General features: G+C 37.2%; 1 protein-coding gene and 1 pseudogene across 6 annotated transcripts in view; both read right to left on the bottom strand.

Annotated features, from left to right (window-relative positions):
* CNOT4 (CCR4-NOT transcription complex subunit 4) overlaps window positions 1-27,709 on the bottom strand; it is a 158,961-nt gene that overhangs the window by 115,924 nt on the left and 15,328 nt on the right. The gene's annotated exons all lie outside the window — the stretch shown is intronic.
* Window positions 17,715-23,582, bottom strand: LOC110257531 (annotated as a pseudogene).

The following is a 27,709-nucleotide window of genomic DNA, read 5'->3' as shown; positions in this document are numbered from 1 at the left end:
GTGCAACTTTCCCCATCATCACTATGAGTCAACCTTTTTTTAGTCCACAGTCTATAGTGCATAGATGTAAAATTTCCAGAAAATCTAAATGTCTGAGGGAAATCAAAGATGGAGCAGTAAGGATAGAGTTAACAGCAAAAAGATAATATCAATACTGGTGCTTTAACTGAATTATGCAGCACAGTTTTTTTTCATTTGCTTTACAGATTTTAAAGTCATTTATTGGCTCGGAAAAATAAAACTGTCACAGATTACCTAATAGGTACATTGAGATTATATTTTGGATATTTAATTTGTAGAATGAAAGCAAAGGATTTTCCCAATACTCAGGTGAACCAGAAAGAACTCTCTAAGAAATTTCCCTCCCATTTTACATACCTACTCCTTCCTGAATGTGGTTTATAATAACCATTGGCATAGTTTCTACTTTCTCCATATAGCAAATTAGCATGTAGTTCACTGTATACACAATCACTTAAAACCCCATGCCTTACTCCTAATATCACAGCTTTAGTCATTCTTTTTAAAAAATCTGCCTTACATTCAGGGAAGAGCACAGAGAAAGAAATAAGGACACAGGACCAAGGCCTGAGTAATTCCAACCTTGAAGAGACTGCAATGGAGAAAAAGGATGCATAGGAAGACCACAAAGACACTGAAGAGAGGCAGGAGAAAAAAAGAACATACTGACAGTAGAGATAAAAGAAAAGTGAATAAGTTTAAGAAATATTCCGGCAGGAGGAAAGACTAGATGTTACAGAAAGGAAGAGAAAAAGGTTTCAAAAATGACTCCCAATATGACTCTCAGAAATGCTCAAGAACATTCACTCATTCATTCATCAAAATATTTATTGAGTATCTAATATGCGTAATGCACTTTTCTAAGCACAGAGGTCACTTGAATCAAGATATCTAGAGTTCAGTATTGTGAGGACTGATGAAATATAATTTTTTTTTAAGGGCCATACCTGCCACGCTAGGGGCTGAATCAGAGTGGCAGCTGCTGGACTACACCACAGCCATGGCAACACTGGATCCAAGCCGCATCTGCAACCTATGCTGCAGCTTCCAACAATGCCAGATCGTTAACCCGCTGAACAAGGCCAGGGATCAAACATAACAGATGCTATGTCAGATTCTTAACTCGCTGAGCCACAACAGGAACTCCTAATGAAATATAAAATTTTTAACTCAGACAAATATTTAAAGTTTTGAATATATTACCTGTACTTTCTCATTTATGTGACCCAAAATATTCTCCTTTTGTTTAAGCCAGTTTGGGTCAAGTTTTATGTCATTTGCAATAAAAGAGTCCTCTTCATGGAATCTCCCTTCTTTAGCCTCACCTTTGACCCACTCTTCAAAAAGCAGAGTAAAACTACACATTTGATACTTTTACTCTCTTCTCTTAAAATATTCCATAGCTTTATATTGTACCCGGGATAAAAATCTTCTTTAATATGAACTCTAAGGTCATTCATGGTAAAGCCTTTAATGGTGTCTCTCTCTTGCATTCCTCTCTAAACACTGGTCTTAGGAAAACAGTTTTTAAGCATATACTTACACTATAACCTAGTAATTGCACTTTTTTCCAAGAAAAACGAAAACATACGTCCGTACAAGTGCTTATACATGAATGTTCATAAACAGCTTTATTCGTAGTAGCCAAATGACAACAACCCAAATATCCATCAACATATGAATGGATAAACAACCTCTAGTACATTTACTAAATGGAATAAATAAAAAGGAACTGCTGATAGACATGACATGGACAATCTCAGAAGCATTATGCTAAGTATAAGAAGCCAGTCACAAAATTATTCCACTTATGTAAAATTCCATTAACAGCCAAAACTAAGCTCCAGTAAAATGAGCTCCTCTTGGAGACAGGTACTGAGAAGTAGGAAGGGGCAAAAGGGATTTTTGGGGTGACTGGAATGTTACAGATCTTGACGGAGGTGTAATCTACATTGGTGCATGCGTTTGTCAAAATTTAACTGAATGCTCACTTAAGATTTACATATTTTGTTGTATGTAAATTATACCTCAAATTATTTAAATATCATTTTTTTAAAAAGCCATAAACAAAATCTCAACCTATCAGCTCTCCATGCCTGTAAAGTGCTTACAGTTAAGCCTACTTTATTATAATTTGGTTCCACTACTCATCTGGTGGTAAAGACTCTTAGCAAAGCAAAGCACCCATTGATAAGGTGAGTGGAGAAAAAGAGGAAAGTCTCCTAGCTCTACACTCTAAGTTTAAATCCTGAAATATTCAAGATAATTATCCTAAATTGCAAGTAAACCATTAGTCTGTGGACTGGAACAGAAATAGGGGATGCTGGCTGATAAAGTCGACCACTCAAACTACCAGAAAAACTTGCCATTTATTTTAAAGAAACTTTTATATTGTAATTGTCTTTATAAGACATCAATAAAACTTGAGATTCCTCCAAAAAAAAGTACTAAGCTATAGAATATTTGCAATTATAAATTATTATGAGTTGTGACACATGCCTAGAAGCAGCACCTTCATACTAAAATTTTAAACAGTACTTATGAAAAAAATCATCTTAAAGACTAATTTTAAAGGTATCTGATACAAACATGTTTGGGAAAGCAAAATCAGCAAGATAAAGTTAAAGGTAGAAAAATAGCATTGACTGTGGTATAAGCCAACAGCTACAGCTCTGATTCAATTCCTAGCCTGGGAACCTCCATATGTCATGGGTGAGGCCCTAAAAAGGCAAAAAAAAAGAGAAAGAGAGAACGAGAGGAAGAGAGAAAGAGAGAGAGAGAGAGAGAGAGAGAGAGAGAGAGAGAGAGAGAGAGAAAGAAAGAAAGAAAGAAAGAAAGAAAGAAAGAAAGAAAGAAAGAAAATGAAAGAGAGAAATAGCCTTGAAAGTAAATTATAGATCGATCTTTTCCTTCTCTCTATTCAGGTCCTAAGTACACACTGACTTAAATTACTCTTAACTGTCTTATGTTACTTACATATCATATATAGATAAATAAGGTTTTCTCACTACAAGTCATGGAAGAAAAGCATCTAACAGCAGTTAACTCTTTCAAACTAGCTCTAAGAGATAATGCCAGGCTCCAAAAGAAATTAAACAAAGGAGAAAAAAAAGCAACTTAAGTGTGCACCACACAAATTATAAGAAATTCTAAGCAAGAGTTAGAAATAGGAGTCCCCTGGTGGCTCAATAGGTTAAGGATCCAGCGTTGTCACTGCTATGGCTCAAGTCACTGATGTGGCATGGGTTCAGTCTGCATGCTGCAGGAAAGGTCAAGATACATGTAAACATACATATACATATTTTTTAAAAAATGTAAACAAACAACAAAAAAGTTAGAAATAAATCTTTTTAAAGATCCAGCTATAATTTCTGATCTTACTGTTATCTAAAAAAAAGCTAACCTGACTTAAAATCAGGTTTCAATAAAATGGCTCATTGGCTTGGAGGTTGAATAAGAGTTATAAAAGTGTCAGAAATGGGAAAGCAAATAAAAATATTCATTTAATCTATTTAAGTATTCTGTTTTCTGATAAGTGAACTAGTGACGTGCTTAACTGTTTTGGGTTTTGTTGTTTTTTTTTTTAACTGAAGTATAGTTAATTTACAATGTTGTGTTTCAAAAGTACAGCAAAGTGCACAGTTTATATATGTATGTGTATGTATGTATGTATATATGTATGTATGTATGTATATGCACACACATTTTCAGATTCTTTTCTTTTATATGTTTTTATAACATATTGAGTATAATTTCTTATGCCGCAGAGTAGGTCGTTGTTGTTGATCTATTTTATATACAGTAGTATGTATATGTTAATCCCAAACTCCTAATTTATGCCCCTCCAATCCCCTGCTATCCCCTTTGGTAACCCTAAATTTGTTTTCTACATTATCTGAGTCTATTTGTTTTGTAAATAAGTTCATTAGTATCGTTTTTTTAGATTCCACATATAAGTGATATCATATGGTATTTGTCTTTCTCTGTATGACTTCACGAAGTATGATAATCTCTAGGTTCATCTACATTACTACAAATGGCATTTCATTCTTTTCTAAGGCTAATATTCCATTATATATACACACACACACACAAACACACGCACACATATATATACACACATATACCACATCTTTAACCGTTCATCTATCAATTGACATTTACGTTGCTTCCATGTCTTGCCTATTAAACAATGCTAAGAACACTGGCGTGCATATATCTCTCGAATCAGTTTTTTCTCTAGATACATACCCAGGAGTGGGATTGCAGGATGATAACCTAACTTTATTTTCAGCTTTTTAAGGAAGCCTCCCACTGTTCTCCATGGTTGCTATAGCTATTTACATTACTTCCAACAATGTAGGAGGGTTCCTTTTTTTCCACACCCTCTCCATCATTTATTCTTTGGAGACTTTTTGATGATGGCCATTCTGACTGGTGTGAGGTGATACCATATTGCAGTTTTGACTTATGTTTCCCTAATAATTAGCGATATTGAGCATCTTTTCATGTGTACTTTGGACATCTGTATGTCTTCTCTGGAGAAATGTCTACTTAGGTCTTCTGCCCATTTTCTGATTGGGCTGTTTGTTATTTTTTTATTGGGTTTATATTAAGCTATATGAGCTATCTGTGTATTTTTAAAATGTGATGTGCCTAATTTAAAGGATTACTTCTAAATTTCTTGGAGTTCCCGTTCTGGCTCAGTGGCAACACCCCCAACTAATGTGGGTTCAGATCCCTGGCCTTGCTCAGTCGGTTGTGATACACTGTGGTATATAGGGCATAGACACAGTTCAGAACCCTCGTTGCTGTGGCGTAAACTAGCAACTGCAGCTCCCATTCAACATCTAGCCTGGGAACTTCCAATATGTCCTGGGCAAGACACTTAAAAAAAAAAAAAACCATAGATAAATTTCTTTCAAATTACTTATAGTTTTAAAAACTATAAGCAATAAGAAAAAATGGAGCTACATTAATTTTTGTTAAAAAAAGAATAAAAAGAAAAGCTATTAAAAATAGTTTTTTATTCATTTCCCCACAAAATATATTATGGCGTAACTAACTTGGCCAAGAAATAAACAGTAAGTTTTTTAATTGACTGAACGAAGCAGACACACAGAGACAGATTTAAGCACAGTGACTGTGAAACTGCCAGGAAAAAGTAGTGTATTATTCTACTCTGAGCCTAGAGGGACATAAGACAAGAGAACTCCTCTGTTCCAAGAGTACAATAGTGTTCTTCATGACTTTCCTTCCAGGGACATTCTAATTCATTATGCTAATAATGAATCTTAACTTTTAAACTGGTTTTGATTCAAAACAATAATGTAGTAAAGGTTGCATAACTAAATGCTCTAGTTAAGAGTTAACATTTTCCAAGTCTGCTTATTTGTTCCTATTAAATTTCTACACAAAACAAATGAAAACATAAATGAAAGTAACTCCACAAGATCATGTTACTCCTAGTTAAGTAAATATTTTCAAATGATGATAACTAATTTTAAGGAAAACATTAGAACTGAGGTGTTTATACATTGTTGATGGCATTGCTTTGATTCAATTCTTTTGAAAACCAATACAATGCAAAAGGTTTTCTTTTGAAAACCATAATGATGTTCTCTGCTCCAGTATCTTTATGCCTGGAAATACAGCTTAGGAAAATAATCTAGCTAAAAGAAATGTAAACTGTTTCAAACTTGCCTAGCACTTGAGAGTCCAGTAATACAATTTAGCAGTCAACTTAAACCAGCTGAAGCCTGCTTTCAGTCAGTGTGAAGATCAATACTTCAATACCAAAACTGCCTTGCAGCACTCCACTGATGTTATCCGTGTGGTAGAACAATCCAAGGTAAAAACACAACAGAAGTTTGTCAAAGATATGGACAAGGAACATGCAAACAGAATTCTATATTTTAAAATCTCATCATTGGAACAGGAAGCCTCCAAAATAGAAAGGTCAAAATCATGACCAGGACTTTTAGAGTGAACAACAGTTGAAATACAAAGGAAAAGAAAGAATTCTGAGATTCACTACATATGAGAGATTCAGTAGTCCTATAGTATCAAAGAGAAATTGCTTATGGATTAGCCAAGAAACACATCATCAAGCTTTTGCCCAATTCATAAAGAATGTTAATGGCAGAGTTAATCAACTAAAATCAGGCAGATCATGATTAAAATTGCACATGGTAATAAAACATGCTACTAAAAACTGATGAGTCAATTCTTCCTGACAAAATTTCACCACACTTTTGTAGGAAAAGTTAATTTGGTAGAAGCAAGTTCAAATGAAAACTAACAAATACTAGAGCTATAATCTCAAAATTAATTAAGAACAAAAATCTAATCAATAAATTGTATGTTCATCTAAAGTGTAAAAGAAAAAGAATCAATCTCAGTAAAAATAAGGAGTGGAAAAAAACTGGAAAGTTTAAAAAGTTTCACGTCACTATGTGAAAAAGTGGACAAAAAATGTAAATGATTTAATGTAGTTTTCCACAGAAAATAATCTAATTAATATCCATTAATGTTAGTGTAAATGATTAAAATGCTTATATTTGCAATATCCCTAGAGAATCAGTATATCCACTGGGTCAAAATGATACTCAATTAAAAAGGTATACTCTATGTTTACAATATCAAAAACTGAGAAATACCCATATGTTCAATGGGGGGAAGGTTTTCCTACCCAGGGAGGGAGGCTATCTTCTTCAACACACTAGGAAGCTTTAAGAGTGACAGATATGCAACCACAAGGAAAGAAGACACCACCCACTCAACCCACAAGATCAGCCATCAAGCCAGGCAATCAATGTGGTAACGTACACAAACACACTGTCTTCCCACCAGAAACATAATGGAATATTATTATTTAATATCATTGCTTATAAGTTTATGTCATCTTATTTCAGATGTACAGTAAAGAGTTTATGACAGTTAGAAACGCTAATGCTGGAGTTCCCGACATGGCGCAGTGGAAACAAATCTGACTAGAATCCATAAGGATGCTGGTTTGATCCCTGGCCTCGCTCAGTGGCTTAAGGATCCGGCATCGCCGTGAGTTTTGGTGTAGGTCACAGACGTGACTTAGATCTGGCGTTTATGTGGCTATGGTGTAGACTGGTGACTACAGCTTTGATCCCTAGCCTAGGAACCCTCCATATACCGAGGGTGCAGCCCTAAAAAGAAAAAAAAAAAAGAAACACTAATGTTGTGGTAAGAAAAAAGACTGAAAAGAAACACATTAAAACAGCATTTTAAACAATAGTTACCTTTAGGAGACTTCCACATGTCATTTTCACATCTTCTATAATGAATATATGCTATAAGTATCTAACTGTACTAGTTTGTAAAATTGAGCAAAATTAAAAGACATTAAAGGTACTTATTAACTTCATTTCCACCTTTTTAGGATCCTAATGGCAACCACTGTAAATAACTCTTACGTATTCTTCCACATATATTCAATGTATATATAAGCATATACTCATAAGCATCTCCTTCTTTTAACTGAAAATGAAAGGGACTGTGTGCTTTATTCTGAACCTTCCCTTTTTCACTTAAGAAACGCTAGAAATTTTTCTATCTTCATAGAAATCTCTATTTCTTTCTTTTTCATGGCTACAATATATTCCATTACATACATGTACACATAATTTAACAAACCTTATTGACCTTAACTTCAGTAGTTTCAGCATTCTGGTATGACAATACTACAATGCACACCCTTGAACATAAGTTCATGTATGTTAGTACATCAAACAATTCAGGCTGATTAACTGCAATTTTCAAACTCTTTTCAAAGATCTGAACAAATCAGACACATGACCTTAAATATATTTTATATTAAAATATATCACATTGATTTATTAATACAAGGTTATTTAAGGTCTATATTTAATATATTTATATTGTATATATTTATATTTATTATAATTATATAGATAACTCATATACTTATAAATATTACCTCCATAAATATTTTCTACTTATAGTGATCTATTTCTTGTCATTAATCTTTTTTTTCTTTTTACAGCCACACTTGTGGTGTATGTCAGTTCCCAGGCTAGGGGTCAGTCGGAGCTGCAGCTGCCAGCCTACATCACAGCCATGGCAACGCTGGATCTGGGCCACTTCTATGAAACTACGGCACAGCTTGCGGCAACACTGGATCCTTTAACCCACTGAAAGAGGCCAGGGATCAAACCTGCATCCACATGTAGACTACACTGGGTTCTTAAGCTGCTGAGCCACAAAAAGAATTCCAGTATTTCTTGTCATTAAAATTTTTGTCTTTTTTGGCAAGACTGAGGCCACTTTTTCCAGTTTTCACATTCCTATTTGAATTAAATATTACTCCAACCTTTATGTAATTTTTTGTTTATTTTTCCTCAAGGCCTCAATGAAGATATCATTCTTAAATTTTTATAGTGATTATTACCCAAAATATTAGCATTTCTTACAATGTGGTTCCTCTAGATATTTTTCAGCACCTCCTTATAGTAAATACATGTTAGATTTATAGTGAAATAATAATTACTGATTGTAAAATGTTTTTCTGAATATTAAATATATTCACAAAAATAAAACGAGCTATGACCCTAGCTTCCAATATTCCTTAAAATGAACCAAATCCCATCAAAAATCTTCAAAAGCAGAGTTCCCATCGTGGTGCAGCAGAAATGAATTTGACTAGCAATCATGAGGTTCTGGGTTCAATCCCTGACCTCACTCAGTGGGTTGAGGATCCGGCGCTGCCATGAGCTGTGATGAAGCTTGCAGATGTGGCTCAGATCTGGTGTTGCTGTGGCTCTGGCAAAGGCCAGCAGCAACAGTTCCCTAGTCTGGGAACCTCCACATGCCACAGGTGCAGCCCTAAAAAGACAAAAAAAAAAAAAAAAAATCTTCAAAAGCCATTAAAATCATCCCATCCAACAAAAGCAACTGTAAATTTTAGTCAAATACATAAAAAAGGCTGATAGATGGACTCCAAAACTGATAAAAGAATCTTCAAAATATCAAAATGCTAGGAAAAGCAAACTTTTTAAAAGGTTGTAAAGAAATCAGAAAATACTGGAGAAAGAAAACATAAAATAACTTTTCAAGGACTGGAAAAAAAATCAGAGTAAACTGAAAAGTTCTCCTATGAAATAATGCAATTCTGTCCATATTCACTAGAAAAATACCTTCCTGAATATACTGATACAAGCTGGTAAATGTGACAAATCAACCTTGTAGATTAACTGACCTAGAGACAGTATAATTGCAGAACCAATTCCTAAAAGGGAAATTGCTGGATCAAGCATGCTATGTGCAATTTTCACTTTTGATAAACACTGCCAAACTGCCCTTTAAAAAGTTGTACCAATCTACATTCTAACTAGAGCCTTTTAGAACTAAAAATTTTAATACTTACCAATCCAAAATGTAAATACTAGAATCACTGTTATTTTTAATTTGCATTTTGAAAAATTTGGGTGAGAGAATGTATTTTATAATGGAGAAAGGCCCTTTAAATTATGAAGAAACATGGAACAATCATACAATATATAATTATTACATATACAAAATGGCTTTACACCAGTAACAACAATATAAAAACAAGCTTACATATTAATAAGAAATCAAGATAACATGCAAAAATAATGAAAATGCTGTTTATTTTAGGATTTTGGAATTATGAAACTTTTTTCCATTCTTTCTCCAAGATTTTCTCCAGGGTTATTATTATGCTGATTATCTGTTAACAAAAAGTTCTAGTGGCCTAGGCAAAAATCGCAGCTTTTTATGCCACCCAGGGTTTTTATTTCCTGTCAATGGCCCACCCAGTTTTTCAGTTGCCCAGTGCCAAAACTTGATCATCATCTTCAATTTAGCACTCTCTATTCTCTAAACCCTAATCATTAAATCGTCTAATAAGTCTCTTATTTGCCCTTTGGTCTGCACTTCAACTGGGTAACTAATACAGGATCTAAATGAAATCTCTCTTATCTACAATCCAATTTGCACACAGATCTGATTAATCTCCCTTCAGATCAGTGATTATTAAACTTGATCATGCATATTTAAATCACTTGAGTATCTTGTTAAAAATGTAGATTCTGATTCTGTAGGTCTGAGGTAGGGTATTAAAATTTGTATTTCTAACAAGCTTCCAAGTTATGCCAATGCACTCTTCAAGACACTCCTCAGAATAAGAATCTTTAAATCTGCTACTGTCTCCAGCTCAAATTTAAACTCTTTCTTGATACAAAGGAACCTTCTCTCTATCCTCTCAGTACAACTGACCCTTGAACAACATGGTTTTGCACTGAGGGTCTACTTTTATGCAGATTTTTTTTTTTCAATAAATACTACAGTACTACACAATCTGCAGTTGGTTGAATCAATGGATATGGAACCAGAATATGAAGGGCCAACTATCAAGTCTGGCACTCCTAACCCCAAAGTTGCTGAATAACCTCATAGACAGAATAACCTCATAGAAAACATAGAGAATGTTCCCCTCACTCTCTCCCACAAGCCATGCTCATTTTTGTTCAGTAGTCACCTTGAATAATGTTCCCCAGTTTCGTTTCAACTTCCTTTCCCACTCCATCTACCACTCACTCAAATATAGCTGACCCTTGAACGTGGGTTTAACTACAAAGGTACACTTATATGCAGATTTTTTCAAAAGTCAATATGACATTACTACATGATCTGCTGTTGGTTGAATCCACAAATGTGAAACCTGAGATATGGAGGAATCTCAGAGATACAGAGGAACCACAAATATAGAGGGCCAACTACAAATCTACAAATTATACGTGGATTTTTTTTTTTTTTTTTTTTAGGGTTGCACCAATGGCATATGGAAATTCCCAGGCTACGGGTCAAATCAGAGCTGTAGCTGCTGGTCTTTGTCCCAGCCACAGCAATGAGGGATCTGAATGACATCTTCAACCTACATCACAGCTCGTGGCAATCCCGGATCCCTGACCCACTGAGCGAGGCCAGGGATCATATCTGTAGGACACTAGTCAGATTCACTTCTGCTGCACCACAACAGGAACACCCATGTGTGGATTTTTGACTGCGTGGTGGGTCAGTGTCCCTAATCCCCACATTGCTCAAGAGTAAACTTTTAGTTTTCAAAGATCACACAAATTAATCCTGTCCACATTCTTTAATTACTCCTTTTCTGAATTCTATAGTACACTTCCCCATTAAGCATCTGGTGTCTGCTATCTTATACTATTAGAAATATTGCAGAGGCGTTCATCCTATATTCCATAAAGTGGCTTGAGAACACACATTTTCCTCCCATTTAATGCACAGCAATATGTCTTGTATATAATTCCTATCCAGTCTAAATCTATCCAGCAGTTCCCACTATGGCTCAGTAGTAACAAACCCAACTAGTAACCACGAGGATATGGGTGGGCACATTCAGCGGGTTAAAGGATCTGGCGTTGCCATGAGCTATAGCGTACGTCGCAGACCTAGCTCAAATCCTGTGTTGCTGTGGCTATGGCATAGGCTGGTGGCTACAGCTACAATTGGACCTCTAGCCTGGGGGCTTCCATATGCCGCAGGTGAGGCCCTAAAAAGACAAAAAATAAATAAGTTTATGCAGAGGATCATACTGTGTGGGTGCCTTTTTAAAGAATAATAAAAACATCCTGGAGTTCCTGTCAGGGCGTAGTGGTTAATGAATCCGACTAGGAACCATGAGGTTGCGGATTTGGTCTCTGGCCTTGCTCAGTGCATTAAGGATCTGGCGTTGCCGTGAGCTGTGGTGTAGATTGCAGACGAGGCTTGGATCCTGCGTTGCTGTGGCTCTGGCGTAGGCCAGTGACTACAGCTCCAATTAGACCCCAGCCTGGGAACCTCCATATGCTGCGGGAAGCGGCCCTAGAAAAGGCAAAAAGACAAAAAAAAAAAAGCAAAACAAAACAAACAAACAAAAAACCCACCCTATTTCACCTTGTAGTAGTAACATTTGCAAGTCAATCTGCCACTAGTGTAAGCATAAATTACACCACCTATATAAAAACTAGTGACTACTTTAGAAAAAAGAATGTAAAATTGTGTTTAAAACGGCAGAAAATGTTAAATGATATGAGACATAAAAATAAAGAATGGGAAATAAAAAAACTATAAGGGGAAGAAATAGGAATAAATATCAACAATGCTCTAAAAACCAGTAATAAGGAATATGAACCAAACAGAATACAGGGGGCAGGGAATCAGCAGAAAGGTGCATAGGGAGAGGTAAGTGGTATGCCCATAAGACTATGCAGAGTCAAAATAAGCAGAACATACATTCTTTTCAAGCACCCATGGAACATTCACCCAAATAAACAATATCCTGGGTCATAAAACAAACCTCAACATATTTCAAAGAACTGATAGCATACATAGTATTTCTCTATCCATAATGGAATCCAATTAGAATTCCAATCTTCATACACTTGGAAATTTTGCAAAGACACTACTGACTAATCCATAAGCCAAAGAGGAAGACTCAAAGGAAATTTTTAAAATACATCAAGTTACATGAAAATGAAAACTCAACATATCAAAATTTGTGAAATGCAGCTAAAGCAGGGCCCAGAGGAAAAGTTACAGCACCAAAACACTTACATTAAGGGAAAAAAGGACTTAATTAACTTAATTCCTACTGCAAGAAACTACAAAAAGAAGAGGAAAATAAACTCAAAGAAAGCAGAAGAAAGAAAATAATAAAGGGCAGAGATCAATAAAATTGAAAACACAAACAAGAGAGAAAAATTAATGAAACAAAGAGCTGGTTCTTTGTTTAAAGTAAATTGATAAACTTCTAGCACGACTACTACCAAAGATAAGACTAGAATCCTAAATATCAGAAGGAAATAGGGGATTATAACTATAGATTAAAAGGACAATAAGGAAATACTGAGAACTTTATACTCATAAATTCAACAACTTAGAAAAAAAATCTTTTAAAAATACATATCATGTGGGGAATATAATAAATAACTGTAATATGTTTATATAGTGGCATAACTAGACATCATGGAGATCATTTTGAAATGTATAGAAATACAAAATCACTATGTTGTAAAACAGGAACTGATGTAGTGCTGTAGGTCAGTTTTACTTCAAAAATAAACTCATAGAAAAAGAGATCAGAATTAGGTACCAGAGGCAGGGGATGGAGAAGGGAGGGTGAACTGGATGAAGGTGGTCAAAAGGTAAAAACTTTCTGGCTTCTTGTGGGGGTTTTCTGGCCACACCCATGGCATGTAGAAGTTTTTGGGCCAGGTATCAAACCCACACCAGGGCAGCAACCAGAGCCACTGCAGTGACAACTCTGAATCTTTAATCCACTGAGCCACATGAAAACTCCTAAAACCTTCCAGTTTTAAAATAAATACTAGAGAGGTAATGTTTAACATGATAAGTAAAATTAACACAGCTGTTATGTTCCACATGAAAAGTTAAATTCTAAGAATTCTAATCACAAGGAAAAAAAATTTTTTTCTACTTCTTTAATTCTGTATCAATATGAAATGGTGGGTATTCACTAAACTTACTGTGATAATCATTTCATGATGTTTGTAAGTGAAATTATTATGCTGTACACCTTCACCTCAATTACATCAAAAGAACTGAAAGAAAAAGAAAGGTTTTAAGAAAATGAAGGGAGTTCCTGGTGTGGTACAGCAGAAACGAATCCAACTAGTATCCATGAGGATGCGGGTTCAACACCCGGCCTCACTCAGTGGGTCAGGGATTCCCTCAGCTGTGGTGTAAGTCACAGACACAGCTCAGATCCCGAGTTGCTGTGGCTGTGGCATAGGTCAGAAGCTGTAGCTCCAACTGACCTGTGGCCTGGGAACTTCCATATGCCATGAATGTGACCCTAAAAAACAAAAAACAAAAAACAAAAAAGGAAAGAAAAAATAGAAAAAAAGAAAAGTCCTACACATCACCAAAATTCAATAAAGATGAAACAGATAATCTGAACAGTCCTATAACCATTTTTAAAAATTGAGTCCATAGGTCAAAAGCTCAGGAAAAAGAAATCCCCTGGCCCAGATGGCTTCACTTCACTGAAGAATTTTACCAAAAATTTACAGAATTAGTTCTATTTTTATACCACCTTCCAGAAAAGAGGAAGGAACACTTCCCAACTCATTTTATAAAGCCAATATTATTCTGGCATAAAACCAAACACACACAGCTCCAAAAAACAAACAAAAACTTCAGACTACTATTTCTCATGAATTTAGATGCAGATATCCTAAACAAAATATTAGCAAGTAAAATCCAGAAATGTATAAAAAGAGTATTGCAACTTATTCTAGATATGCAAGGCTGGTTCCACATTCAAAAATCAATCATTATAATCCACCAGATAAAAGGACTAAAGAAAAAAAGTTACGTAATTATTATCAACTGATAGAAAAAGCATTTAACAAAATTAACAATAAAAGTTCTCAGTAAATTAAGAATACAGGAGAAATTACTCAACTTGGTGAAGAATAGCTATAAAAAAACCACATCAGGAGTTCCTGCATGGCTCAGCAGGCTAAGGATCAAGTGTTGTCACTGCTGTGGCTCTGGTTATAACTATGGCACCAATTGGATTCCTGGCTCAGAAACTTCCACATGCCACAGGTGTGGCAAAAAAAAAAAAAAAAAAAAAAAAAAAAAAAAAAAACAACCGTAGCAAACATCACAACTTCATGGTGAAAACTGCATGCTTCCCCCATAAGCACAAGTAGAAGGCAAAGATGGCTGCACTCACCAATCTTTTTCAAAACAGTTAATGTCAGCTCTAACCAGCAAATAAGGTTACGGAAATAAAAGGCAAAGAGACTGGAACCAAAGGAAAAAAAAAATCTGTCCCTATATGTAGATGACATGACTTTCCACCTAGCAAATTCCAAGGAATCTATTCAAAAATCCCAAATAAGTGGGTTTTGCAAGGTCACAGGATATAATATTAACACATAAAAATCAATCACATTTCTATATACTAATAATAAAACCTAAATTACAAATACAACACCATTTACAACTGCTCAAAAAAAAAAAAAAAACCTACATATAAATCTGAAAAAATGGGCAAGGTCTGTATACTACAAATTACAAAATAGTGATGCACAAAATCAAAGAAGACCTAAAGAAGTGGAGACTTAACCATGTTCACTGAATGAAAGACACAACAGAGTAAAGATAACAACACTCAACAACTGATATAGATGTGATATAATCTTAGAAATATCCCAGATTTTTTATAGTTATAAATGAGCTTATCTAAAATTTGAATGGAAAGGAGAGCCTACAAGACCCGAAACAATTTTGAAAACTAAGAATCAAGTGGGAGGAGACATAGGGCAAGATGGTAGAGCAGAAGGACTTGAGTTCAGCTCCTCTCACTACAACACCAAAACCACAACCAACTGCTGAACAATCATCAACAAAAAAGACTGGAACCTACCAAAGATATTCTACACCCAAAGACAAAGAAAAAGCCACGATGAAATGATAGGAGGGGCACATTCATTATATAAAGAATCAAGTGGGAGGCATCACTCTTCCTGATATTCAGGCTTACCACATAGCTATAGTAATCAAAATAGTGTGAGACTGATGGAGAGACATTCTGTTAGATGAAACAGAAAACCCAGAAATAGGTCCACACAAATATGCCCAACTAATGGAGGACAACAGTACACAGGCAATTCAATAGAGGAAAGATAGCCTTTTCAACAGAAAGTGCTGGAACAAATGGACTAAAAAGGAAAAAAAAAAATCTCAACTTATATAAAAAGGAGTTCAAAATGGATCACACACTTAAAGCTAAAATGTAAAACCATAAAAATCTTAGAGAAAAACTTTAGAGAAAAATTGTCAAGACTTAGGACCAGGCAGAGTTCTTAGACTTGACACAAAAAGTACAACACGTAAAATAAAAAACTGACCTATTGGCCCCCATCAAAATTATAAACTCTTGCTCTGTAATAACCCTATGAATAAGATGGAAAGACAAGCCACAGACTGGGAGAAAATACTTGAAAACCACCTATTTGATAAAGAACTTGTATCCAGAATATACAAAGAACTCTCACAACAACAACAAAAATCTCAACAACAAAAAAAAATTGAATCAGAAAATGAGCAAAAGAATCAACATTTCACCAAAGAGGATATACAAACGACCAATAAGCACATGAACAGATGTTCTACATCTTTAGCTCTAAGAGAATGCAAATTAAAACTACAATGAATTATCATTACAGTTATATGAATGACTACAATAAAAAAGAAAACAGGGATAACACATACCTACTTTGATGCAGAGAAAATGAATCACTTATACAATGCCTGTCGAAATGCAAAATCCTACATCAACTTTAGAAAATAGTATTCTTATGGCTTCTTTTAAAATCAAGTATGCACTTAACTGATGATCCAGTAAGTGTGCTCTTGGGCATTTATTCCAGAGAAATGAAAACTTACATTCACAAAATCTGTACGCAAATATTTATGTATTAGTAAAAGCCAAAAAAAATGAAAAAAACCCAAATTAACAAATTGCGATATAGCCATACCATGAAATACTACTCAGCAATAAAAAAGAACATTTGATATATACAACACAGATGGATTCAGAAATTATTCTTACAGATCAACCCAAAACAAAATTTGCACAGCCAAGAAATCAGCCTAGCCATAAAACTCAGGAGGAATCAAAAAGATAAGGTATTTTAAGATCCAGAAAGTTGACAAATAGCAAAGTTTTGGTTTCAGTCTATCAGAGTCTATCAAAGCTATCCTTTCATTGAGCATGTAAGAATGTGAACTTGGGTGAGCTCACTTTTCTTCTTCCTTCCTGTAATTCCTATTATCTATACTACCTCTGTTCATTTCTCCCTAGATATCTTTTTTCCTCTGACATTTTTAAACCGTTTTATCAACTCCAATCATTAAAAAAAAAAAAAAAAGTACAAGCTTATTGGCCCAAACTTTTTTACTTCTTATACACTTTCTTGTGCATGTGCTTTTACATAATTTTCAATACTTAAGTACTGTGGGCTCTCCGAGTAGATGAGAGTAATAAAATAGTTCTCAGAGTTCCCATTATGGCTCAGTGGGTTAAGAACCTGACAAAGTCTCTGTGAGCATGTGGGTTTGATCCCTGGCTTCCCTCAGTGGGTTAAGGATCCAGCATTGTTGCAAGCTGAGGCATAGGTCACAGATGCAGCCTGGATCTGGCCTTGCTATGGCTGTGGCGAAGGCCAGCAGCCACAGCTCCAATTCGACCCCAAGCCTGGGAACTTCCATATGCCACAGATGTGGCTATAAAAAGGAAAAAAATAAATAAAATACTTCTCTGGTAAATAAATTATTTTCAAATGCCTAACAAAGCCATTTTTGTTAATGCCTTGATGATAACAATATATCATGGACTACTGAGAAATATACTTCAGAGCTCAAAAGTCAAAATCCACAACATCCCTTTAAATAATCCACAACTACCCAACTCAGTTATTCACTTAAAAACTATCCAGATCAGGAGTTCCCACTGGGGCTCAGGAGGTTAAGAACCAACTAGTATCCGTGAGGACGTGGGTTCGATCCCTGGCCTCACTCGGTGGGTTAAGGATCTGGAGTTGCTGCAAACTTCGGTGTAGGCTGCAGACGCAGCTTGGATCTAGTGTTGCTGTGGTGAAATCCAGCCCAATTCGACCCCTAGCCAGGGAACTTCCATATGCCTCAGGCACAGCCCTTTAAAAAAAAACAAAAAACAAAAAAAAACCTACCTAGCTCTGAGCTATATGCCACCTGGTTTTTAACACAATTCAAGGCTTAACCCTAAGAAAAACATTCACTGAACCCAATGTGAATCTTTTTTTCAGCAGATTAAAAAAGCTAATAGCAATAAAATCATAAACTTACATCCTTAAAAGACTAAAACATTGGGGGGGGGGGGAATAGTACTAATGATGCTGAAGTCCAACTTTACAAAAGTTTATAAAACCTTAATAGCAGACTGAGTCAGTGCAGGTGTTTTTGCTTATTTGTTTGGGTTTTATGTTCAAGCAGACAAAACATCTTTCCTCATATGTGAAATCTTCAATCCATTTTTTTAATCACAAATTGCCTTTACTTTAAATTTTAAAAATTTATGTTAATAACAATAGGATTTGTAAAATATACTCTTAATAGTCCTAATATTAAGACATAAATAAAAGATCAACTCTGATACATTTTATTTTAAATTCCTTCTTCAAAATTCTTCCAGGCAACATACAGAAAGAATAACTTAAGCTTATATAGTACCATGAGAAGGGTATGACAAAAGCCAAATGGTTAAAAAAGAAAGAAAGAAAGACAACTCAGGGCTTGAGAGAGTGAATATTAAAAAAGACAAAATGAAAGTATTAAACTTCAGGGGGAAAAAAATCCTTTTATACTATATAATACCAAAATCATTTTTAGTTAATATATAACAGATCATTAACCAAGTTAAAATAACTCAAAGAATTAGGACAAAGAGAAAGGTAAGTTTAAGACAGCAGTGGCCAAGAGAAATAACAATGCAAATCATAAATTTTACATTTTCCACTAGCCACATTAAGAAAAAAAGGTAATTAACTTTATTTAACCCAACCTATCTAAAATAATACCAACTTCACATGAAATCATTATTTTACGCTTAGCACACACATCTCAATTTGGACTAGCCACATCTCAAGTGCTCAAAAGCCAACATGTAGCTCATGGGTACCATAATGAACAACACAAGTCCTTTAAGAAACAGCTTAAGGAAACAGGCATACATCCATCTACCTTCAGACCAAGAGACTATGCACCATAATCTGAAAGGATCTGGAATCAATAGAAATGTATACATAATATCACAACTTGTAATATGATTACTGATCCCAGTGTAAGAGAATTCTCTGAAATGGAATCAAAAGAAACTGATTACAGAATATTTACCTTCAGAGAAAAGCAGTGAAAAGACAAAAGAAATGAACTGTGAAGTTCTTTTTTCAACCAATCTCCAAGCTTCCTTATATGTTGTAGTACAGTGTAACTGCTCCAGAAATTATTACCATTATGATAAATACATTCAAAGTACCCAATAAAAATATCTTTTAGCTCCCCCACAATTTTACACATGATTTCTTCTTTACCTGTTTGTATCAATTTCCCTTTTACTGTCATGTTCAGTATCATTCTGTTGAAAACTTTATTAACAAAAGTAAAACCAACTCACATCAGTGCCTTAAGAATGGGTTATCGAGATATCTGAAAAGAGAGTTTAGACTATAAAATGCTAATTCAAATAAAGCCAAAAGTCTTAGGAAATCTAACGTATCTATCTGAAAGTAGGGAAAAACAAGAGAGAGGGCAAGGGTAGAGGGAGGACACTAAATGTGGTGGAGGTTGGAAGGGAAAGCAAGTGTTGCTAAAGGAGGTTAGAGGTAGTAGTGAAATCACAACAGATCTCCTTTATATTTTTTTTCAGTACCAGTAAGTCTTTACTCATTGTATTTTCCCAGGGAAAAGCAGGCGGAAGGAAAAGGGTAGCATGTGTGTTACAAAAGATAGTAAATCAGAAAGGAAGAAACTGGCACAGCAAAATCAACCACCAAATAAACACTCCACAGATAGGGTCACCAATGCCTGGAGGGTGCTCAACTTCCCAAATTTCAGGACTGAGGGGAAGGCATGAGGCAAAAAAGAGATGAGTACCACTCTGACATAAGTTCCTTGCACTTGCATACAAGTTCCTAAATGATCTGGATATACATTCCTCTTTCCTCCTCTCAACCCCACTTTCTATATGGAAGAGCCCCTCACTGCTTCTCTCCCAAGGATTAGAGAATTCTCTCCCAAGGATTAGAGAATAAAACGGTTTCCTATCCAAAAACAGCAGTCTATTTGACACAAATCACATCAAGGAATGGTCTTTTTTTTTTTTTTTTTGTCTTTTTTTGTCTTTTTAGGGGTGCACCCACAGCATTTATAAGTTCCCAGTCTAGCGATCAAATCAGAGCTGCTAGTAGCCACAGCCACAGCAACATCAGATCCGAGACTCTTCTGTAACCTATGTCACAGCTCAGAGCAACACCAGATCCTTAACCCACTGAATGAGGCCAGGTTTGAACCTGCATCTTCATGGATACTAGTCAGGGTCGTTACCACTGAGCCACAGGGAACTCCTCAAGAAATAGTCTTGACTCGGGAGATTGGGAACAAAGGGTGGAAAGTTCTCAGCTTCTTCAGGATTTCTACACAAATCACTTAAGAGTTGCAGACACCCCACTAATATATATAGGTGTATGGGCTATTGGAGGGGTAGGAATCTAATTTTTAGGATAGAAAATCTTGTTCAAAAATAGGAAATAGGGGAAGGGGAACACAAAAGAAACCATGGTTCAAGATCTCTACTTCAAGAAGAGGGACCCAAACTTAAGTTTCAGATCTTTTTGCCTGGCACAGAATCTTCTGTCAAAGATGCTTACGCTGTTTTTCTCAATATAAAAAGAAGTTTGTAAACAAAAAAAAAAACCCCAAGACGACTAACACATTATATTTACACAAACTAGGCCACCTGGCAATCATCGAATCAGCTATTTGTGAAGTCCTACAAAGCCCAGACAAATACAATAACTAGAGGAGGGCAGCAACTGGGGGAGACAAGAACCCAGGATCAGACACACATCAACCAATGTGTTCTACTGCATTTGCCCTGTTACAAAACAGTAAGGTAGATTTGCAGTGATCTCACACCATATAAACGAAACCCTCTTTTCTCCCTGAGCTACCAGGAGACTAATCACAGATGCAGCAGGGCAGGACACTGGCTCTGGGAACCACAAAGAAACCACTGCTGATGGTCTCTCTGGAAGCCAGGAGGAAAAGCCCAGAACTGATTAAGGTTGAGGATTTTGTCTTTTCTTCATATATCCATCCCTAAGCAGCTCATTCTTTCTAATTTTTTTTAAAAAATTTATTTATTTTTCTTTTGGAGGCCGCACCTGCGGCATATGGAAATTCCCAGGCTAGGGGTTGAATAGGAGCTGCAGCTGATGGCCCACACCATAACCACAACAAAACTGGATGTAAGCCCATCTACAACCCACACCACAGCCTGCAGCAATGCCAGATCTTTAACCCAATGAGAGAGGCCAGGGATTGAACCTGCAGCCTCACAGATACTCAGGTTCTCAACTCAATGAGCCACAATGGGAACTCCAAAGGCATCATTCTTAAAACCTATCTTTACCAACTCACATATTTTACAAAAAAGCAAACACATATACCCTCTTGTACATGGCGGGCCTAGCCCACTCCAGTGAAAGATGGTAGTTAAAGTGATCCTGTGCCCTGGGATTAGAGGTTTGGAACAGGAATCCTTTATCACACACCCATCGACCTATTCTTGGTTACCCTACTCTGCACCTTTTATCTGACCCAGCCTCTCCTAACCTCTGCACCACCTTTTCCAGTTTAGATCAATTCCAATCTTTCATTAGAAGTAGACCAAGTCGAGGGCCAGTCCAGTTAAAACTTAGTCTCCCATGAAACACTGCAGATAGAAGGGTTTCAAGAGGACACTATGCACACACACACATATGTGTGTGTGTGTGTGTGTGTGTGTGTGTGTGTGTGTGTGTGTATGACTGGATCACTTTGTTATACAGCAGAAATTGGCACAACATTGTAAATTGACTATATTTTAAATAAAAAATTTTTCAAAAAGATGATACTATGGCAGGAAAGCCAGCTCTAATTGGCAAAAATGAGGTAGTTCAATAGGTTATACACTCCAAATAGTTGTTCTCTCTGGTAATATGGCAACAAAAAGTATTCCTGCTGTGCAGACCCAGAGCTGCTGCCGACTCATCCCTGAGACTGCCCACATACCTGAAAACATAGTGCAACAATGAGGGCCTTAGGTCCAAATACACAAAAATACAAAACCAGAATATTTATATTACTGAAAAAAATGTTAAAATGCACAACATATGTCCTTTGCACACAGCTAGTGCAGTTGGCATCCTGGGACCCAAAGTACAGTCAACCAAGGGAGCAAATATATAAAATTATATTGGCCTAGAATGGAGTGGGAGTGAGCTTAGAAGCAGCAGGCCTGCAGCTGTTCCCTCAATTACCCCTTTTGCCTATCATCACAACCCACTGCTTGGGACAGTTCTCAGCATCCTATCCCAAGAGGGGATTATCAGGAGACAAGATGTGGAAAACCTGCCTTAGCCCAGAGATATTCTCTCCCATGGAAAGGAGCAGTTTGTGAGTTGGGTCCATTGATCTCATCTCATGCTTAATCTTTTTACTCTGGCATGGGAAATATTACTCCATACCCTTCTTTAAAGGTAAAACAACTTCCCTATCCAGGCAACTTTCAAAAGGTGGAGATGTTGAGGGTGGAGACCCAGATAAAGTACGCAGGGAAGGTTACCCCGCAAAGCCCTCCCATGCATTTGGATCGAACATGATTGGCAATCCATCCCTTCTCCCAACCAAGAGGGAAGAGCAGGTGATCCTATGGACCCCAGTCTGAGATACACAGTGGTGTCACCTATCCCATACCCACTCTGTTCCCCTCTTTTTCCACTCTGCTGCTTGATGCCTGCTCCTCAAAATTTCCTAACCCAAAAAGGATAGCTCCTATCCACCGTGGCTCAATTCTGGGCCTCTGGAGCATGGCAGGGCTATGGCTCTCTTCTCCTTCCTCCCAAAAGTAGGCTGGCTTTCCCTGTAAGCTAGGAGCTTGCAGGGCCTTCAGTGGACACGAGGCCACCATATGGTTGATGCTCTGGCAGAAGCGGCACTTCTTGGGCGGAGATGACGGTGTGCATTCCTTGGCATAATGGTCTAGACCTCCACAGCTGTAGCATACGTCTCCCTTTGATCTGCACTTTTGCATGTCCTTCCCTCTGGGCTGCCTCTCCCTCTCAATATGGAACACCCCACCAGGGCTAGTGATTTGGATAGATTCCAGGCCCTTGGCAGACTTCTTAAAGGTGAACTCCACAGCCTCACCCTCCTTAAGGCTCTGGAAACCCTCCATGTGCAGCTTATTCTGGTGCACAAAGATATCTACCGGGGGTCAAGCTCAACCCTGACACATGGGAGGCTGAACCCCATGCACGCAACCACTATAGTCACTAGGACCATGCAGCATCTGTGGCTCCTCGGCTGCCCTGGACACATCCTCCGGTACCAATGGCACAGCTACCAGCAAACTAGTGGTTTGACACAGAGCCCATGGTAGTCAGCTGAGCTGACGGCCCCAGGCCCCAGATCAGGCAGCTGCTGGCCCCAGGGAAGTCTGGAGGTAAAGGGGAACCTCAGAGAGAGGCTGCTACAACTTCCCCAGAACTACGCACAGATCTCTGTTTTAAAAGGGTGGTTTACTAATTACTTCTGATGGAGCATGATAATGTGAAAAAAAGAATGTATGTATGTGTGACTGGATCACCTTGCTGCACCGTAGAAAACTGACAGAACAACGTAAAACAGCTATGATGGAAAAAATAAAAATCATTTTTAAAAAATTTTTAAAATTAAAGATCATGTACTCAAAAATAAACAAATAAAATAAAATAAAAAGGTGGTCCAGGAATTCCCACCGTGGCTCAGTGGAAAGGACTCTGACTAGTATCCATGAGGATGCAGGTTTGATCCCCAGCCTCACTCAGTGGGTAAAGGATCCAGCGTTGCCATGAGCTGTGGTGTAGGTCACAGAAGCAGATCCTGTGTTGCTATGGCTCTGGCGGAGGCCAGTGGCTACAGCTCTGATTCAACCCCTAGCCTGGGAACCTCCATATGACGAGGGTGTGGCCCTAAAAAAACTTAAATAAATAAATAAATAAAAAGGGTGGTCCAGTCTTCCATTCAAAGCAACTTTCTGTAATAGCAACCCTAACTCAAACTCTCTCTTTCTAATTTTCTCAGGGATGGAGATGTCAAGTCTTTCTGTGTACAGGGTAGAAGAAGGGAGGGTTAGTGAGGAAAAAAAAAATAGGCCATGAACCATCCCTGACATAAAAATTGGCATCAAAGTCTACATTAAATATGGAGTTCCTGTTGTGACTCAGTGGTAATGAACCCCACTAGCATCTGTGAGGATGCAGGTTCGATCCCTGGCCTCACTCAGTGGGTTAAGGAACTGGTGTCGCCATGAGCTGCAGTGTAGGTCACAGATGAGGCTGGGGATCTGACATTTCTGTGGTTGTGGTACAGGCTGGAGACTGCAGCTACAATTCAACCCCTAGCTTGGGAACATCCATATACTGCAGGGACAGCCCTAAAAAAGGAAAAAATAAAATAAAATACAAGTCTACATTAAATATGCCTTCCTAGCCAACAAAATTTAGTCAGATAAGATAGACCAGACAAATCTTTAATCGTATCAACTCACAAAATTTCTTAAACTTTATGCCTTCTCACTTACGTTTTCAAAGGATCATGTATTAGTTAACAAACTACAGAGAAAAGGGTGAGAGCAGGGAAACTGGTGAGAAGATTGTTGCAATTACCTAGCAAGAGATGATGATAGCTATAGAGATGGTGAAAACTGGTTTAAATTCTAGATATGTTTTGAAGGTAAAGTCAACAATTTCCCAATGGAATGAATGTGCAATATGAGAGCAAAAGAATCAAGAATGATTGCAAAAACACACACACACAAAAGGAGTTCCCATCATGGCTCAGTCATTAGCGAACCCGACTAGCATCCGTGAGGACACAGGTTCAATCCCTGGCCTTGCTCAGTGGGTTAAGAATCCGGCGTTGCTATGAGCTGTGGTGTAGGTCACAGATGTGGCTCGGATCTGGTACTGCTGTGGCTGTGGCGTAGGCTGGCGGCTACAGCTCTGACTGGACCCCTAGCCTGGGAATCTCCATATGCTGTGGGTGCGGCCCTAAAAGACAAAAAGACAAAAAAATAAAAAAAAAAAAAGAATGATTGTACCAAAGTTGCTATCCTGAGCAACTTGAAGCTGCCAAACAACTAAGATGAGGAAGGCTTTGTGGGTGAAGCAGGTATGAGACAGCAGATTTGGGAGGAAAGAACAATTCTATTTTGGACATGTTGAGTTTGAAATGTTTAATAGTTATTCAAATGGATATACTGAGTAGGCAACTAGACATATAAACATGAAGTTCAGGAGAGTGTTCTGGACTGGAAAAATAAATTTGAGTGTCATCATGAAACTAGCAGAGATCACCAAGAGAGTGATAAATAAAGATAAAAAGGAATGAACCCTGCCCGGGATATTCCAATGTTTAGAGGTAGGAGGATCTACCAAGAAAAACTAAGGAGGAGCAGCCAATGAGTGCGGAGGAAAACCAAAAGAACGTAGTATCCTAAAAGACAAGTGAAACAAGCATATCAGACAGGAAGGAAGTAATTTTGTCAAATGTAGACTGATCACATTAGACAAAGAACTGACTACTAGATTTAACAATGTCATTGTTGGGAGACCTGAATGAAAACAATCTTAGGACAGTGGTAAGGGCAAAAGCCTGACTGGAACAGGCTTAAGAGAGAAAATGAGAAAACAACTAGAACAAGTGCACTTAATGCTTTAATGGGTTCTACAGCAAGAGAAATAGAGAAGAGCAAGGAACAGCGATCAACATAAGATATTTTTATGATGAGAAAAATAAAAGCATGTTTGTATGTTGCTGGGAATGATCCAGAAGAGAAGGAAGAACTGAGGATGTACAGAGAGGGAGGAGAATTGCTATAGTAGTCTCCAAAGTAAGTGAAAGGGAATGGAATCTAATGCATCAATCAGAGGAAATGGGATTAGATAGAAGCAAAAACAGTTCACAGAAGGCAGCTAAGGACTGAGTTAGGTCAGTAGGTACATACATGTGGTCCTAGAACCTGTAAATATTCTTCTGACTGCTTCTATTTTCTCAATGAACTAGAAGCAGGTCCATCAACTGAGAGTGACTATGAGGAGGAGGGTTGGAAGTCTAATGAGAAAGACCAGAGTATAAACTAAGTCATCTAGGAAAAGGGAAACCAAATAGACTAAGGAAAGAGACTATGACTGCCAGGCAATATTAAGGGTCTTTCCGTAACTTTCAGTCTTTAGCTACACAGACGCAGACATGAAGTACTCAAAAGAATTTAACTTGCCTTAAGGTTGTGCCAAGTAAATATGAAGAAGTAAGAAAGGAGCAAGACAGCTGAGGGCAACGAAAGGACTGAACATAATGACTGATCACTAGGTAATGAATGTACACTAGGTAAGAAGGAGAAAAAGAAATTAAGGGGGGCAAAGGACAGTGCAAAGAGAATAGAATCTGTGGACTGGAGGTCCTAATGACAGTAAGATTGTTCAGTTGGATAATATGCAAAAGGAGCTGAAAGGACAGATGTAGTCAGAGGGGTTTGCATGAACTGAAAACCATGAGGAAGACAGGGATTTCAAGTGTAAGATACGACACTGAATGTTGGCTGAGATAGGGTAGAGGGCAAGATCATTAAAGAAGAATTAGAGAACTTAAGAAGTCACAGCAATAGAAGTGATAGATGGTATATGTTGAAATTATCAAGAATTTTAAAAGGGACAGTGTTACCAAGAATGAGAGTAAACTAATAGCTAAAAATGAAGAAAAGATGAGTAACTCACAGTGCAATAGATGCTGGCAAACGTAAGAGTTTATGAATAAACCTAGGTTCCTTTTCAACTCCTTTTCAAGGGAGGATGTCAGAATGGGAATTGTAGTCTTAAATCTCAGTGCATAGGATTCCTCACTGACCCTTGAGGATAGCATATAAGAAAAAAAAAAAAAAAAAAGTATAGCCAATACACATGAAGATCACAGAGGAAGCAGTATCAGAAACGCAGGAAGTAAAGGAAATATTCAGAAAATTTTGCTGATGACAGAAGTAAAAAGATAATAAACATGCAGAACCTTGTGGGAATTAAATGTGAGACAGGATGAACAGTCACCTGGGAGAATGGCAGTAACTGACATAAAAAGGGATAAAAGATATAACGAGATTAGTCCTGATGGACTTTAGGCAAGCAATAGTGTCAAGGCTGTGACTGCTGGAGAGAGGAATAAAGGATCAGAACTCCCCGTGAATGGAACACAAGAGTTTGGGAAGCACTGCTCTTTGTCCCAGTACAAAGGTCTATCCCCTCACCTCTAATAATGTCTTATAAGAAAACCAAAATGTACTTGTGAGGTTTCAGAGTTTTTAAAAATTAATGATATAAAGAGGTTAGAACAGTTCCTAAATTCTAATAAGCACAGAGATATAAGCCTTTATTTGCTAATCAAATATAATTATTATAGCAAAAAAAAAAGAGAGAGATGCATTTTATATTTTTCTTTCTTCAGCTATTTGGGCTTCCAGGTGATTTCTAGGAAAACCAGCACCAAAATGGACTCAGAAAACCCATTTGAGAGGAGAAAGTCTCTGAGATCAACTTCTATGTAGGGTCCATCAATCTCAGAAAACTGGGGAATTCCCGAAGTGGCACAGCAGAAATGAATCCAACTAGGAACCATGAGGTTGCAGTTCGATCCCTGGCCTCGCTCAGTGGGTCAAGGATCTGGTGTTGCCATGAGCTGTGGTGTAGGTTGCAGAGGCAGCTTGGATCTGGCATTGCTGAGGCTGTGGCATAGGTCGGCAGCTGTAGCT

This window comes from Sus scrofa, chromosome 18 (assembly GCF_000003025.6).
Source record: "Sus scrofa isolate TJ Tabasco breed Duroc chromosome 18, Sscrofa11.1, whole genome shotgun sequence".
In the NCBI taxonomy this organism is placed as follows: Eukaryota; Metazoa; Chordata; class Mammalia; order Artiodactyla; family Suidae; genus Sus; species Sus scrofa.
The sequence above is the reverse complement of the archived record's forward strand: the minus strand, read 5'-3'. Positions and strand labels throughout refer to the sequence as shown.